This window comes from Bos javanicus, chromosome 27 (assembly GCF_032452875.1).
Source record: "Bos javanicus breed banteng chromosome 27, ARS-OSU_banteng_1.0, whole genome shotgun sequence".
In the NCBI taxonomy this organism is placed as follows: Eukaryota; Metazoa; Chordata; class Mammalia; order Artiodactyla; family Bovidae; genus Bos; species Bos javanicus.
This window is the reverse complement of record NC_083894.1, coordinates 34,385,536-34,402,676: the sequence shown is the minus strand read 5'-3', so window position 1 is coordinate 34,402,676 and position 17,141 is coordinate 34,385,536. Positions and strand designations below refer to the sequence as shown.

Sequence of the window (17,141 nt, the reverse complement as noted above, 5' to 3'; positions counted from 1 at the left end):
TTTATAAAACTTATTAAAAATAAAGTTGAATTTTGATATAAAGCATTTCTGAAGCATACCAAAATAATAATCATTTTTGTCTTCTGACATATTCATGCATTACACTTCATTATTACTTAATATTAAGCCATTATTATATTCTTTGAATAAAACATTACATTTTATTAATATACTAGCAAAATTAATATAATATTTTGTTTAGAAGTTTGTAGATTTCAGAAATATGGCCTTATAGGTCATGTGTGTATGCATGCATACTTTATCAAAATTGAGCAAATAAATGTTGCTTACTATATATTAAAGCACTACCTAAAATTAAGTTGCTTGTTGTTTCTACACTCTAGAATTATATTTGCCTATGAATTATATTTTCCTAAAACATTTTTTTAAAACTCACCTTTAAAATTATCTATATTTAACATTGGAAATTGATCCATTCAAATTTTCATTTTCTTGAAATATAATTGACATATGCATGCATGTTGTGCTAAGTTGCTTCAGTCATGCCCGACTCTTTGCAGCCCTATGGACTGCAGCCCTCCAGCCTCCTCAGTCCATGAGATTCTTCAAGCAAGGAAACTGTAGTGGGTTGCCAGTGCCCTCCTCTAGATCTTCCCAACCGAGGGATCAAACCTGCATCTCTGATGTCTCCTATATTGGCAGATGGGTTCTTTACCCCTAGCACCACCTGGGTTTGATTGTGTTAAGATGTTCAGTGAAAGTGACGTGAAAGTGAAAATCGAGTCCAACTCTGCGACTGAGAGTCAATTCCTAGGCTGCTTGATAAGAAGTCTGGGGTCCCTGAAGAGGAGATGGGGTCTGGAATTCTCAAGGAGGAGGAAAGGACAAACGGCTTTTTTCTCTACATTCCTTAGTCTTAGTCACATAAAACATTTTTTTCTTTAAGCTTGATGATTACACAACAGACAACTCAGTTTAAACTCTGTACTAAGGATTATATAACAACAATGTATCCAGCTTGAGGACAGTTTCTCCTTCCTGAAAACCTGTCTAATCCTGTTATCTTAAAATGTAAATTGTGGGAGTGGGTCTAGTAAAATTTTTACAACTTTGCAACATTCTTCTGATTTATTGCAATGAGTCTGAGTGAACTCCGGGAGTTGGTGAGGGACAGGGAGGCCTGGCGTGCTGCGACTCATGGGGTTGCAAAGAGTTGGACACGACTGAGCGACTGAACTGAACTGACTGAATTTAAAAAGTATATAACTCCCTTGCTTAGACTAAGGGAGGGGGGAACTCTCCATCATCCTTCTGATGTCTGTGTCAGAAGCTTTCTTTGTCCCCTTTTCACTTTAATAAAACTCTGCTATGCAAAAGCTCTTGAGTGATAAAGCTTGGTCCCTGGTCCCAAAGCTGAATCTTCCTTGGACATCACGAATCCGACATCATTCACCGTAAGCTATCACAACCCCATGGACTATACAGTCCATGGAATTCTCCAGGCCAGAATACTGTGGGTAGTCTTTCCCTTCTCCAGGGGATCTTCCCAATCCAGGGACTGAACCCCATGTCTCCCACATTGCAGGTCGGCTCTTTACCAGCTGAGCCACAAGGGAAGCCCAAGAATACTGGAGCAGGTAGCCTATCCCTTCTTCAGCGGATCAACCCAACCCAGGAATTGAAAAGGGGTCTCCTGCATTGCATTGAAAAGGGGTCTTTACCATCTGAACTATCAGGATGTACAATATGAAGATTTAAATTCTTATCTCCATTGGAGAATTTGTGAAATTTTCATTTGTTTGTTTTAATCTCCCCCAAAGACCACATCTTAGTCCTTTTTAATACCATAGCATGTTTTCTGTCTTTTCGCTTAATCACACTTTCTGCCTATTTATCTTTTCAACAACTTCAAACAACTTTAAAAGTTCAAATTGAAAGCTTCATTCAAATTTTTTCATTCTTATTTTTCTAATAGAAACTATTTAAGAGTGTGAATTTCCTCACTGTTTAGCTTTGATGCTATCCTCTGCGACAGGCATTATCCCTGTTTACCAATATTCAGTTCTCTTTTAACTCAAGCTGTTGTTCAGTCTCCCAGTCATGTCCACCTCTTTGCAACCTTATGGATTGCAGCACACCAGGCTTACCTGTCCCTCACCATCTTCCGAAGTTTGTCCAATTTCATGTTCATTTTGGCTAAGAGCAAGTGTAGTATCTAATTCAAGAACCCTTCTTTTAAAGACAAGCACAGCCAGCCGATTCACTTTGGCCAAGACAATGAAGGCAAAAGTGATGCAGGTCACTTCCGAGAAGCATTTCCTTAATGTAGCTCACATCTCTCTAATCAGCACTTCCATGGGTTTGTTAGGTAGATAGAATAGGGAAAAGGAGTCCAAAATGGCAGTAGCTAAAAGACAAGGAAGGGAAAAGCCCGCGAAAATAGAACAAAAGAAGGTCAAAAAAGGTCCGAGGGCCGAGTGAGGACTTCAAGTAGAACAGCACTCCTCGCTGAGCCCCATTTGCATAGGGCAGGCCCAGGGGGAAGAAAACATATAAAAGGAGGAGCCAAGCGCTCTCTCTCGCTCTCTCTCTCCCCCTCTGCCTCACCTCCCCGCCGCCCCCGCCACCCACCCCACGCCGCGTGAGTATGCTCTTTCCCTTTCTCTCTCTCCCGCGTGCCCATGCTCTTTCTGTCTCTCTCTTCCCCCCACCCCACCACCACCATGCACACTGATGTGCTCCTCCACTCTCTTCTCTTCTTCGAGGATGGATTCTCCTGCTATCTTCTAAATAAAATAGAGCTGTAACACTGATTTATCTAAGAGCCATGACATGGTTTGTTCTAAGATCTGAGAGCTGTGACGCACCTAGGGCTTTAATGTCCGTCGCTCCGAATCATTGTTGTGACGAGATAAAGAACCAAGGAGCATACACTCGCCTGACAGGTTTGGCAATTGGAAAAGAAACAATCAATCTAGACATGCCAAAATATCTAAGTATTTTCTAGTACTGAGCCAACACATGGAAAACTGCTGCCCTGGAGAGTCAGCCAGAAGCATGGTTGACACGGATTGAATGAATGAAAATTAAACTATGGCTAGCCATTAAGATTTGGAGGATATTTTTTACCATAGCACAACTTAGCCTCTTTTGATTAATACATATCCTCCAAATTTTTTAAATATTATATGTGCTAAGTCGCTTCAGTCCTGTCCAACTCTGAGACCCCATGGACTGTCGTCTACCAGGTTCGTCTGTGCATAGGATTCTGCAGGCAAGAATACTAAAGTGGGTTGCCATTTCCTTCTCCAGGAGATATTCCCAACCTAGGGATCGAACTTGGGTCTCCTGCATTGCAGGCAGATTATTTACTGTCTGAACCACCAGGGAAGCGCACAACATTAAATAGCTAATAACTATAGTTTTTTTTTTTTTCTTGAAAAATTACTCAAAATTGTACTTAATTTTTAAGTTGTATTAATTTTCCCTTACCTCTTTTATTCCCTATTGTTTTAATATATTATGATAGTTTTTGCAAATTGGTTTTTACAGTATTTAGTAAAGCAAGCTGATAAATAATTTGATCTTTATATGTTAAAATTTATTTCCTGTCTATCTGTTAAAGCCTAACACACACATGCACACACTCTAGTTTTTCTTAGATTCTTCTGATTACTATCAGAGTTTTATTTTTATACTTTAATCATAATTTACTCATTACTAAATGCTCATTATTAGAAACTCATCTTTAATTTGAATTGTAACGTTCAATATAAAATATTTCTTTCATTCTCCTACTTGCATTCTTCTATCCCAAACTTTACCTGTTAGTAATATCATCCAGATTTTCTTTTTTTAACAGCTAATCTTGACACATTTGCTAGTCTTTTAAAAAATATTTTATACCTAACAGTGCTACTTTTAAGCTGTCTCACAAATGTCATCTAAATTGAGATTCTTTGCACATTAATGGAAATATTTACTCCATTCCATTATTGTAATAAATGAAGCTAATTAATAGCTTTCTATTTTTCCTGTTAATGCCCACAGGGTATTTCCTTTTGATTTTTGCTATAAGGTAATATTTTAAGCAGATAGGTTCTATATGAGTTCAAGGTTATACCTTCAGTATTTTATAGTATTTTCAGATAGTTTAAATATTGAACAACTGGATTCACCTAGATAAAAAAGGGCTCAATTGCTTATGAGGTGACAATCAAAAATTTTGAGGATTCACCAGACTTCTTTTTTCCAAAATGCATATAACTCTTACTAGGAAGATACTAAATATGGTTATATAAATAAGTCAGTACCACTTTCTGCTAACTGATAATGCATATATTGCATTCCTCTTTCTTTATGACATAGTGATAAAGTTGGTACACAGTTTTTTGACGTATGTGTTTTTTAGTGTTACCCAACTCAAAATTTTACATCAAATTTATTGAGATATGATTTATATACAATTAAATTCTCCCACTTTTGTTGTTGTTGTTCAGTCACTAAGCTGTGGTGACTGTTTGCTGCCTTATGGACTGCAGCACTCCAGGCTTCCTTGTCCTTCACTGTCTCCTGGAGTTTGCTCAAACTTATGTCCACTGAGTCGGTCATGCTATTTAACCATCTCATACTTTGTTGCCCTCTTTTCCTTTTGCCTTCAATCTTTCCCAGCATCAGGGTCTTTTCCAGTGAGTCGACTCTTTGAATCAGATGACCAAGCTATTAGAGCTTCAGCTTCAGCATCAGTCTTTCCAATGAATATTCAGAGTTGATTTCCTTTAGGATGGACTGGCTTGATCCCCTTGAAGTACTCTCAAGAGTCTTCTCCAACACCACAATTCAAAAGTATAAATTCTGCACTCATCCTTCTTTATGGTCCAACTCTCACATCTGTACATGACTACTAGAAACACCATAGCTTTGACTATATGGACCTTTGTTGCCAAAGTGATGCTTGTGCTTTTTAATATGCTCTCTAGATTTGTTATAGATTTCCTTCCAGTGAGCAAGTATCTTTTAATTTTATGGCCGCAGTCACCATCCACAGTGATTTTGGAGCCCAAGAAAATAAAACCTGTCTCTCTTTCCACTTTTTCCCCTTCTATTTGCCATGAGATGATGGGAACAGATGCCATGATCTTAGTGTTTTGAACGTTGAGTTTTAAGGCAGCTTTTTCACTCTCCTCTTCCACCTTAATCAAGAGTCTCTTTGGATCCTCTTCACTTTCTGCCATTAGAGTAGTATCATCTGCATTTGAGGTTGCTGATATTTCTCCCAGAAATCTTGATTCCAGCTTGTGATGCATCCAGTCTGGCATGTGTACTTTGCATAGAAGTTAAATAAGCAGGGTGACAGTATTTGGGCTTGTACTCCTTTCCCAAGTTTGAACCAGTCCATTGTTCCATATATCCTATTTTAAGGATTCATTAATTCTGACAAATAGTGCTTACTTTTTATTCTGAAAAAAATCAATCTAGAAAAAATTTAAAATTCAAGGACTATCCATATATCCTTCACCTAGATTAATTTATTATTAATATTTGCTACCATTTGTTCTTTCTATATACCTTCCTCTATCTGTCTGTGGATGCGGAACTGGGCATACATTTTTCATTTTGTTGAATTACATATGACAGTAAGCTAAAAACACTTCAGCATATAGTTCTTAAGAATAAGGACTCTCTGCTATTTGTGTACTATACCATTATCATGCTCAAGAAACTTAACATTTATTCAATAAAATTAAATATATAACAGGAATAATAAATAATATTTGTGCCGTAAGTATTAACTATACATAAATTATATAATATCTATATGTCATATCTAACGATATATAATATGTAATGTCAAATATAAAATATCTCTGGGCAAAATGCTAATCCACAGATCAGTTTAACGCTGAAAACAACCTCCAACCCTGCCAACAGAAAAACCTAACCAGAGCTTCTGGGAATCTCACTAGCCCACCCTGCAGCTCCAATTACAGTAGTACTTGAGCAGAGAGCCCAGCCAGTGGCTCTCTTGTCTGCAGAGCCAAGGCAATGGCCCTGAGTGTCCAGGGAAGTTAGAGTACAGTCTTTCTTATTTGATCCAAAAATATAATTTCCAGTCCAGGGCTTGTTTGGCAGCCCTAACTGGGCAAGGAACTCATTTATACCACCACCCGAAGTTAAATACAGCCTCACCTAGTCTGATGAGGAAACCTAACTGGAGATCTGGGAATCTGTGTAGCCCATCCTGCAACTTCCCAGGTAGCTCAGCTGGTAAAGAATCCACCTGCAATGCAGGAGACCCCAGTTCGAATCCTGGGCCAGGAAGTTCCTCTGGAGAAGGGATAGGCTACCTACTCCAGTATTCCTGGGCTTCCCTGGTGGCTCAGATGGTAAAGAAACTGCCTGCAATGGAGGAAACCTGGATTTGATCCCTGGGTTTGGAAGATCCCCGGAGGAGGGCATGGGAACCCACTCCAGTTTCTGTCCTGTAGAATCCCCATGGACAGAGGAGCATGTTGGGCTATAGTCCATGGACAGAGGAGTCTGGTGGGCTATAGTCCATGAGGTGTCAAAGAGTCAGACATGACTGAGCCACTAAGCACAGCACAGCACATCCTACAACTCCAGTTTAGAACAGTCATTGAGGAGAGAGCCCATCCAGTCTCCTATCAATCTGCACAATTACAGTGCCCACCAGGTCAGTGAACATTTTGCATAGTTCTGCTTAATTTGATCCCCTGACAAAAGGCTGATTGGAACTGGAACCTGTACAGGGACTTCACCCAGGCAGGGAAACTAATTCAGAGCCCAGTCCACTTCTGAATACAGCCTTCAGTCCAGGCCCATACCTGAGGGTACAGGGTGCTGTGTAGCATGTATCATGACACTGAGTATAGGAGCACTGAACAGAGAACACAGCTCATAACTGTCTGCTTTTGCAGAGCAAAACTGGCAGCCTTATTTGACCAGGGAATTCAGTGCAAAGTGTTGTCTGATTCAGGTCCTCTAGCATGAGCCATGGAGGCCATGGTGCTCATTCTGCCGGCACACCAGGTAAGGGAAGCTAATTCATAGACCTGCCTACTGCTGAGTATGGACCCAGTCCTGATCATCTAGGATGCCTGACTAGAGAATCCAGGCAACTGTGGAGCCCATCCTATAGCCGCACTTGGACAGAGAACTAAGCCACGAATCCTATACTACTGTTCTTAGCCAGCACCCCACCCAGGTGACCTCAGCCCTCAGGCAGTAGCCTCATACAACAAAAATAGAGTCTTACTGCAAACCCTATTTACCCAAAGACACTACCTGCTGACACTCCCAAAGTCTCAAACTAATTTTAATGGTGAAGGACTATCTCTGCCAAAGGGAGTCTGTAACGTCTAGAAACATTTCAGTTCAGTTCAGATCAGTCGCTAAATCGTGTCCAACTCTTTGCGACCCGATGAATCGCAGCACGCCAGGCCTCCCTGTCCATCACCAACCCTGGAGTTCACTCAAACTCATGTCCATCAATTCAATGGTGCCATCCAGCCATCTCATCCTCTGTCATCCCCTTCTTCTCCTGCCCCCAATCCCTCCCAGAATCAGAGTCTTTTCCAATCAGTCAACTCTTCCCATGAGGTGGCCAAAGTATTGGAGTTTCAGCTTTAGCATCATTCCTTCCAAAGAAATCCCAGGGCTGATCTCATTCAGAATGGACTGGTTTGATCTCCTTGCAGTCCAAGGGACTCTCAAGAGTCTTCTCCAACACCACAGTTCAAAAGCATCAATTCTTCGGTGCTCAGCTTTCTTCACAGTCCAACTCTCATATCCATACATGACCACTGGAAAAAGCATAGCCTTGACTAAACGGACCTTTGTTGGCAAAGTAATGTATCTGCTTTTGAATATGCTCTCTAGGTTGGTCATAACTTTTCTTCCAAGGAGTAAGCGTCTTTTAATTTCATGGCTGCAGTCACCATCTGCAGTGATTTTGGAGCCCCCCAAAATAAAGTCTGACACTGTTTCCACTGTTTCCCCATCTATTTCCCATGAAGTGATGGGACCAGATGCCATGATCTTCGTTTTCTGAATGTTGAGCTTTAAGCCAACTTTTTCACTCTCCTCTTTCACTTTCATCAAGAGGCTGTTTAGTTCCTCTTCACTTTCTGCCATAAAGGTGGTGTCATCTGCATATCTGAGGTTATTGATATTTCTCCCAGCAATCTTGATTCCAGCTTGTGCTTCTTCCAGCCCAGCACTTCTCATGATGTACTCTGCCTATAAGTTAAATAAGTAGGGTGACAATATACAACCTTGACGTACTCCTTTTCCTATTTGGAAAAAGTCTGTTGTTCCATGTCCAGTTCTAATTGTTGCTTCCTGACCTGCATATGGGTTTCTCAGGAGGAAGGTCAGGTGTTCTGGTATTCCCATCTCTTTCAGAATTTTCCACAGTTTATTGTGATCCACACAGAAAAGGCTTTGGCACAGTCAATAAAGCAGAAATAGATGTTTTGCTGGAACTCTCTTGCTTTTTTGATGATCCAGAGCATGTTGGCAATTTGATCTCTGGTTCCTCTGCCTTTTCTAAAACCAGCTTGAGGTTGCTGGATCTGGAAGTTCACGGTTCACATATTGCTGAAGCCTGGCTTGGAGAATTTTGAGCATTCCTTTACTAGCGTGTGAGATGAGTGCAATTGTGCGGTAGTTTGAGCATTCTTTGGCATAGCCTTTCTTTGGGATTGGAATGAAAACTGACCTTTTCCAGTCCTGTGACCACTGCTGAGTTTTCCAAATGTGCTGGCATATTGAGTGCAGCACTTTCACAGCATCATCCATCAGGATTTGGAATAGTTCAACTGGAATTCCGTCACCTCCACTAGCTTTGTTCGTAGTGATGCTTTCTAAGGCCCACTTGACTTCACATTCCAGGATGTCTGGCTCTAGGTCAGTGATCACACCATCGTGATTATCTTGGTCGTAAAGATCTTTTTTGTATAGTTCTTCTGTGTATTCTTGCCGCCTCTTCTTAATATCTTCTGCTTCTGTTAGGTCCATACCATTTCTGTCCTTTATCAAGCCCATCTTTGCATGAAATGTTCCCTTGGTATGTCTAATTTTCTTGAAGAGATCTATAGTCTTTCCATTCTGTTGTTTTCCTCTATTTCTTTGCATTGATCGCTGTAGAGGGCTTTCTTATCTTTTCTTGCTAGTCTTTGGAACTCTGCATTCAGGTGTTTCACTCTTGCCATCTCCTGTTTGACCACTTCCAATTTGCCTTGATTCATGGACCTGACATTCCAAGTTCCTATGCAATACTTCTTTTTACAGCATCGGACCTTGCTTAGAGATAGCTAATTCAAATGCTCAGATATCATGTGAGGCATCAGCAATTAAAAAAAAAAAAAAAACTAAAATGGACTGGAATGGGTGAATTTAACTCAGATGACCATTATATCTACCACTCTGGGCAAGAATCCCTCAGAAGAAATGGAGTAGCCATCATGGTCAACAGAAGAGTCCAAAATACAGTACTTGGATGCAATCTCAAAAACAAAAGAATGATCTATGTTTGTTTCCAAGGCAAACCATTCAGTATCACAGTAATCCAAGTCTATGCCCCAACCAGTACGCTGAAGAAGCTGAAGTTGAACGGTTCTACGAAGACCTACAAGACCTTTTAGAACTAACTCCCAAAAAAGATGTCCTTTTCATTATAGGGGACTAAATGCAAAAGTAGGAAGTCAAGAAACACCTGGAGTAACAGGCAAATTTGGCCTTGGAATACGGAATGAAGACGGGCAAAGGCTAATAGAGTTTTGCCAAGAGAACACACTGGTCATAGCAAACATCCTCTTCCAACAACACAAGAGAAGACTCTATACAAGGACATCACCAGATGGTCAAGACCAAAATCAGATTGATTACATTATTTGCAGCCAAAGATGGAGAAGCTCTATAGAGTCAGCAAAAACAAGACCAGGAGCTGACTGTGGCTCAGATCATGAACTCCTTATTGCCAAATCCAGATGTAAATTGAAGCAAGTAGGGAAAACCACTAGACCATTCAGGTATGACCTAAATTAAATCCCTTATGATTATACAGTGGAAGTGAGAAATAGATTTAAGGGCCTATATCTGATAGACAGAGTGCCTGATGAACTATGGACTGATTCGTGACATTGTACAGGAGACAGGGATCAAGATCATCCCCATGGAAAAGAAATGCAAAAAAGCAAAATGGCTGTCTGGGGAGGCCTTACAAGTAGCTGTGAAAAGAAGAGAAGTGAAAAGCAAAGGAGAAAAGGAAAGATATAAGCATCTGAATGCAGAGTTCCAAAGAATAGCAAGAAGAGATAAGAAAGCCTTCTTCAGCGATCAGTGTAAAGAAATAGAGGAAAACAACAGAATGGGAAAGACTAGAGATCTCTGCAAGAAAATTAGACATACCAAGGGAACATTTCATGCAAAGATGGGCTTGACAAAGGACAGAAATGGTATGGACCTAACAGAAGCAGAAGATATTAAGAAGAGGCAGCAAGAATACACAGAAGAACTGTACAAAAAAGATCTTCACGACCAAGATAATCACGATGGTGTGATCACTGACCTAGAGCCAGACATCTTGGAATGTGAAGTCAAGTGGGCCTTAGAAAGCATCACTACGAACAAAGCTAGTGGAGGTGACGGAATTCCAGTTGAACTATTCCAAATCCTGATGGATGATGCTGTGAAAGTGCTGTACTCAATATGCCAGCACATTTGGAAAACTCAGCAGTGGTCACAGGACTGGAAAAGGTCAGTTTTCATTCCAATCCCAAAGAAAGGCTATGCCAAAGAATGCTCAAACTACCGCACAATTGCACTCATCTCACACGCTAGTAAAGGAATGCTCAAAATTCTCCAAGCCAGGCTTCAGCAATATGTGAACCGTGAACTTCCAGATGTTCAAGCTGGTTTTAGAAAAGGCAGAGGAACCAGAGATCAAATTGCCAACATGCTCTGGATCATCAAAAAAGCAAGAGAGTTCCAGCAAAACATCTATTTCTGCTTTATTGACTGTGCCAAAGCCTTTTCTGTGTGGATCACAATAAACTGTGGAAAATTCTGAAAGAGATGGGAATACCAGAACACCTGACCTTCCTCCTGAGAAACCCATATGCAGGTCAGGAAGCAACAATTAGAACTGGACATGGAACAACAGACTTTTTCCAAATAGGAAAAGGAGTACGTCAAGGCTATATATTGTCACCCTACTTATTTAACTTATAGGCAGAGTACATCATGAGAAGTGCTGGGCTGGAAGAAGCACAAGCTGGAAACAAGATTGCCAGGAGAAATAGCAATAACCTCAGATATGCAGATGACACCACCCTTATGGCAGAAAGTGAAGAGGAACTAAACAGCCTCTTGATGAAAGTGAAAGAGGAGAGTGAAAAAGTTGGCTTAAAGCTCAACATTCAGAAAACGAAGATCATGGCATCTGGTCCCATCACTTCATGGGAAATAGATGGGGAAACAGTGGAAACAGTGTCAGACTTTATTTTGGGGGGCTCCAAAATCACTGCAGATGGTGACTGCAGCCATGAAATTAAAAGACGCTTACTCCTTGGAAGAAAAGTTATGACCAACCTAGAGAGCATATTCAAAAGCAGAGACATTACTTTGCCAACAAAGGTCCGTCTAGTAAGGCTATGCTTTTTTCAGTGGTCGTGTATGGATGTGAGAGTTGGACTGTGAAGAAAGCTGAGCACCGAAGAATTGACGCTTTTGAACTGTGGTGTTGGAGAAGACTCTTGAGAGTCCCTTGGACTGCAAGGAGATCCAACCAGTCTATCCTAAAGGAGATTAGTTTTGGGTATTCTTTGGAAGGAATGATGCTAAAGCTGAACCTCCAGTACTTTGGCCACCTCATGGGAAGAGTTGACTGATTGGAAAAGACTCTGATGCTGGGAGGGATTGGGGGCAGGAGGAGAAGGGGACGACAGAGGATGAGATGGCTGGATGGCATCGCTGACTCGATGGACTTGAGTCTGAGTGAACTCTAGGAGTTGGTGATGGACAGGGAGGCCTAGCATGCTGCAATTCATGGGGTCGCAAAAGTCAGACATGACTGAGGGACTGAACTGAACTGACTATATTTAAAATAGATGATCAACAAGGGCCTACCATGTAGCACAGGGAAGTATATTCAGTATTTTATAATAACCTATATGGGACAAGAATCTGAAAACAAATAAATATACACATATACATGTATGTGTGTATATGTGTATATATAGATATATATAGATATAACTGAATCATTTTGTTGTACACCCAAAACTAGTACAACACTGAAAATCAACCATACTTCAATATAAAATTTAAAAATTTTAAGTGAATATACAGAAAACTAAAATTAAAAATGAAAAGAAGACATTACAATGGATATCACAAAAATAAACAGGATTTTAAGAGACTACTATGAATAGGTACAAGCTAATTGGAAAAGCCAAGAAAAATTCTTAGAAACCTAACCAATCAAGACTGAAATACACAAAAATATTAAATATGTGACTAGATCAATAATGAATAATTAGATTGAACCAGTAATCAAAAGCCACAGAATAAAGTAAAATCCAAGATGCAGTAGATTCACTAACATATTTTACCAAACATTTAAAGAAGAAAGATCTCAAAGAGATATTTACACATGCATGTTCCTTGCATTGTTACTCACAATAGCAAAGAAGTGGGAGAAAGTCAAAAGTCCATTAACAGGTGACTGGATAAAGAAAATTTTGTATAGGGGGACATAATGGGACATTTTGCAGCCTTAAAAAAGGACATAATGCTACATGTTACAACATAGATGAAAGTTTAGGACATTATGCTAAACAAATAAAATAAACTCTGTACTCTTTCATTAGGAAACAGTTTGAGAAGTGAAAAATTTCACACTGGTGGGCTATTTCAAGAAAAGGCACTAAGAGATCTTTTGCAAGCTCCCCACTGGGCTTCATGAAGATCACAGTCAATTCTCAAACCCGCCACAGGTAACCACATAGCAACATATATTTTGCTTAAATACAGTTGTTGAAACCTTTTTAGCTGTATCGTAATAAAGAACATTTTCTGTGTGAGGAAAAAAAGGTGGCTAAAAAGTAATCCCGTTTTTTAAAAAAAAAAAAAGGATGACTACAAAGGTTTTAAGATCGCTGTATTGATGAAAGGCCACCACATTAGATAAAAGGGTCTGATAAAAGTCCAAAAGGGTCTCTGGGCTTCCAATCAAATAAATAAACAATTACTGGTTTAAACCAGTAAATGTTGGAGAGGTATGCCACACAGTAAGAGACAACTTACACTTACCTTTAAGTCTACTTTGTCTTTTATTTTAGAATTTTTGTTTTTACAGTATAGTTTTATAGCCTTCTACTGTCATGACATATCATATTATTTTTGATATGTCAGTTGTAAGCAGAGGGTATATGTATGTATGTATGTGTGTGTGTTATGTGTATGTATGTCTTGCATCATACTCTGTTCTTTTGTTTTAATTAAACCTTATCATTGGATTTTATTTATTTATTTATTGGCTGCATTGGGACTTGGTTGCTATGTGTGGGCTTTCTCTAATTATGGTGAGTGGAGGCTACTCTCTCACTGCAGTGTGCAGGCTTCACATTGCGGTAGCTTCTCTTGTTGTGGAGCACAGGCTCTAGGCACAGGGCTTCAGTAGTTGCAGCTCATGGGCTCTAGAGTGTGGGCTCAGTAGCTGCAGGACACAAGGGCTTGTTTGCTCCGCAGCATGTGGAAACTTCCCAGACCAGGGATCAAACCCATGTCCCCTGCACTGGCAGGTAGATTCCTACCCACTGGACCTTCAGGGAAGTCCTTAACATTGGATTTTAACTGCAGTACTTAGTCTCTCTACATCTACTATAGTTATTTACATATTTTACTTGAAATATTTTATCTTAATCTTAGCTTTTAATTTGTTCCATATTTATGCAATACTTAATGTACATTTTTCTTCCCCTTTTTTGCCTTCCTTATGATAATTGTGCTTAAAATTCTGCTCTCCTACTTTGAACTGCTTTGTAATTTTATAGAAATACAATTTTAGTGTATGTGTTGGTCACCTTAGCCATGCTAAAAAATCCTCCAGTTCTTTAATGAGTCACGCACTTCAATCTCTGTGACCTCTGCCAAGAGTTAGCTCAGCTTTCCTGACTCATATTTACCTCTCCAGAATCAGTGACTTCCTTCTGGGAAAAAACATATTTTATAACTTATATCTTAAAATTTTAATATCTACAAGTTTTCTGGGTCTAATGTATGATTTTTTGTTTTGCTAACCCTTGACATGGTGGTTAAATCTCTTATGAATTTTGAGCTCATATATGGCTGATATTCATCTGTAGGAATCCTGCTTGAACTTGCATTCCTCCAGAGAAAAGTATGACTTGCTTCCATCAGCTGCCCTCAAATCTACCAACATGGGTCAAATGTAACTTTCTAGTTTAGAATCTACTAACCACTTATGTTGTATAAACTCAAAACCTAAATCTATGAGACCTAAAGTACAGTCATGCATCCTCACTACGAGAATTGCCATTTCATTGACCTTGAAGTTAGTTGAATGAAACATAACTTGTTTACCTAGAACTTAGCTAGAACAAAACAGATAACTCATTTTCTCTTTTTGCTTAAAAGGAGTGGCGTATTTGTTTTGTAGTAGACTACTCTTCCAATTAAACTGAGGAAATTAAATATTATTGTATGTGGGGTTTGAGAGTTCGGAGGAATTCTAATCTACATTTCCATTGAGGATGTAGCCCTTCTGGAAAAAAAAAAAAAGACAGAAAACTAGCAGGCAAGCTTTAAAAAATGAAAAGATAGTTCACTTTAAAAAAGCGATTAAGAGCACCTATAATACAAAATAAATGAATTAACAAAAACTTGGTATAGTCACAATTTTTAAGAATTCATTTATGGTAAAAGCAAAATAATAACCATTTAACAGGAAATGGTTTTTAAATTTTCATTATATAATTGAAATCAAGTTAAAGACAATTATTAAATCATTTAAAACTGTAAGTGCAAAAAAAAAGAAAAAACTGGAGGGCGGTCCTAAGATGGTGGAGGAATAGGACAGGGAGACCACTTTCTCCCCCACAAATTCATCAAAAGAACATTTGAACGCTGAGTAAATTTCATAAAAAAACTTCTGAATGCTGGCAGAAGACATCAGGCACCCAGAAAAGCAGCCCATTGTCTTCGAAAGGAGGTAGGAAAAAATACAAAAGATAAAAAGAGAGACAAAAGAGGTAGGGATGGAGCTCCATCCCAGGAAGGGAGTCTTGAAAAAGAGAGAAGTTTCCAAATACCAGGAAACACTCTCACTGCCAAGTCTGTGGCGAGCCTTGGAACCACAGAGGGCAACATAACCGGGAGGAAAAATAAATAAATAATTAAAACCCACAGATTACGTGCCCAACGGTAACTCCCAGCGGGGAAGCAGCACAGACGCCTGCATCCGCCATTAGCAAGCGGGGGCTGGGCGGGGAGGTGCGGGCTGCTCTGCTTAGAGTAAGGACTGGGCCTGAATGCTCCAAGGGCAATCTGAGGGAACTAACTTGGGCTAGCAAACTAGGCTGTGGGATAGCTACCACGTGAAAAGCCGTTACCTAAGACACCTTCAGGCCCGCTCACAGAACAAAGGACTGAGCACAGCTAGCCAGCTGCAGGCTGACCCATCCCCCTCCACTGACAGGCAGGCCAGGGCAGCCAGAGCCAGAAAGGGGCAATCCCGACCCCAGAAAGGCATTATCTACCAAACTGCAAGCAGGCTTCTTATACTGGATGCTTGGGGTTGGTGCACTGGGACGACCCAGAGGGATGGCACAGGGAGGGAGGAGGGAGTGGGGTTCAGGATGGGGAACACGTGTATGCCTGTGGCGGATTCGTGTTGATGTATGGCAAAACCAATACAATATTGTAAAGTGATTAACCTCCAATTAAAATAAATAAATTTATATTTTAAAAAATTAAAAAAAAAAAAAGACTTCTCAAGATTCTGGACGGTCAACATCCGCCTGAGAAGGTGCACCAGTTGTACACCCAGAAAACCGAGCGGCAGGGACAGGGGAGGTGATAAGTTGCAGAGACCACGCTCACCAAACACCTGGTCACCTGAGCTGCTCGGACCTGGGAAGGGCACAAAATGCAGGCCCAAGCAAGTCTGCACCTTTGAGGACTACCCGAATGCCTGAACCTGAGCGGCTTAGACCTGGGAACTGCATACAACCCAGGGCCAGCCTCAGACAGTTCCCAGTAGAGCAACCTAGAGCCTAAGCAGTGTAGACAGGGAAAGCACACACGCTGTGAGCGGGGGCAAACCCAATGTGGCTGAGATATTGCGAGCACACACCAGTGTTATTTGTTTGCAGCATCCCTCCCTCCCCACAGCGCGACTGAACAGGTGAGCCTAAAAAGGTGTTCACCACTGCCCCCTTGTGTCAAGGTGGAAATTAGACACTGAAGAGACCTGCAAACAGAAGGAGCGAAAACAGAGGGAACCTCCTTGGAAGCGACGGGTGCAATAGATTAAAACCCTGTAATTAGTACTGACCACATAGGAAGAGGCCTATAGATCTTGAGAAATATAAGCTGGATCAAGGAACTATCTGAAAATGAACTGACCCCCACACTGCCCACAACAACAACACCAGAGAAAGTCCTAGATATATTTTTACTACTTTTACTATCATTCTTTAATTTTTTTTATTTTTAGGTCTTCTATTACTCCTCTAATTTTCATTTTTATAACCTATTATTACTTTGAAAAAAAAGAGACTCTATTTTTTAAAGCAAACTTCAGATATATATATTATAATTTTTGTGACTTTTTTTTCCTTTAATATTGAATTTTTGAAAACCCAACCTCTACTCTAGACTTTTAATCCTTGATTTTTGGTATTTGTTATCAATTTGTACCTTTAAGAACCCAATCTTCAGTACCCATTTTTACTTGGGAGCGAGATTACTGGCTTGACTGCTCTATCCTCCTTTGGACTCTCCTTTTTCTCCACCAGGTTGCCTCTATCTCCTCCCTCACCCTTCTCTACCCAACTCTGTGAATCTCTTTCTGTGTTCCGGACGGTGGAGAACACTTAGGGAACTGATTACTGGCTGGATCTGTCTCTCTCCTT

At 40.2% G+C, this 17,141-nt stretch overlaps 1 protein-coding gene across 5 annotated transcripts in view; it reads right to left on the bottom strand.

The window, feature by feature from the left end:
* Positions 1–17,141, bottom strand: part of LOC133240015 (disintegrin and metalloproteinase domain-containing protein 5-like) — a 113,481-nt gene that overhangs the window by 73,218 nt on the left and 23,122 nt on the right. The window lies entirely within an intron of this gene.